Below are 908 nucleotides of genomic sequence, written 5' to 3'. Positions count from 1 at the left end.
CATATTATACATATATAGGTATATAATATATGCTGCTGCTGCTAAGTCGCTTCAGTCATGTCCGACTCCTAGTGACCTCATGGACTGCATCCTACCAGGCTCCTCTGTCCATGGGATTTGCCAGTCAAGAGTACTGGAGTGGGGTGCCATTGCCTTCTCCAAAGGAGAGTTACTGCTGCTGCTGCTAAGTCACTTCAGTCGTGTCTGACTCTGTGCAACCCCACAGACGGCAGCCCACCAGGCTCCCCTGTCCCTGTGTTTCTCCAGGCAAGAACCCTGGAGTGGGTTGCCATTTCCTTCTCCAAGGCATGAAAGTGAAAAGTGAAAGTGAAGTAGCTTAGTTGTGTCCTATTCTCAGCGACCCCATGGACTGCAGCCTGCCAGGTTCCTCCGTCTGTGGGATTTTCCAGGCAAGTGTACTGGAGTGGGGTGCCATTGCCTTCTCTTGAGTTGAGGTGCTTCCAAAAAAAAACTTTGATAGAGAAAATAGGAATGCTAAATCCCAGGAAGCCTGTAACAATCTACAATTGGTCCAAGTTAAAGAAAAAACTGTCCAAACAATTTTGAAGTCTAAAGGAAAATGAAAACTAGTTTGTGAATTTTTGCTCTTGTAAAAAGTTAAAAAATGTGGGTTTGGTCTCTTTTGCAATGTTCATATTATATTCATTTTTAATATGAAGAAATAGTTGGGTGAAGGGTTAATACAGCCACAATAGGGAAAGTGGAGACGTGCCTGCAAACGGGGCTCTCTGCTCGGGCTGAACGTGCTTGCAAACGAGGCATTCTGCCAAGGAGTCTGGACACAGCCTTGAGTTTAATGGTCCCTTGGAAACGAGGGAACATTCCCTTCCTGTGATAAGGAGGGAGAAAGGCTCTGGACAGACTCTGCAGTAAGCCGGAATTTCACT

Source organism: Budorcas taxicolor, chromosome 17 (genome assembly GCF_023091745.1).
Source record: "Budorcas taxicolor isolate Tak-1 chromosome 17, Takin1.1, whole genome shotgun sequence".
Lineage (NCBI taxonomy): Eukaryota > Metazoa > Chordata > Mammalia > Artiodactyla > Bovidae > Budorcas > Budorcas taxicolor.
Note: the sequence above shows the minus strand (reverse complement) of the source record.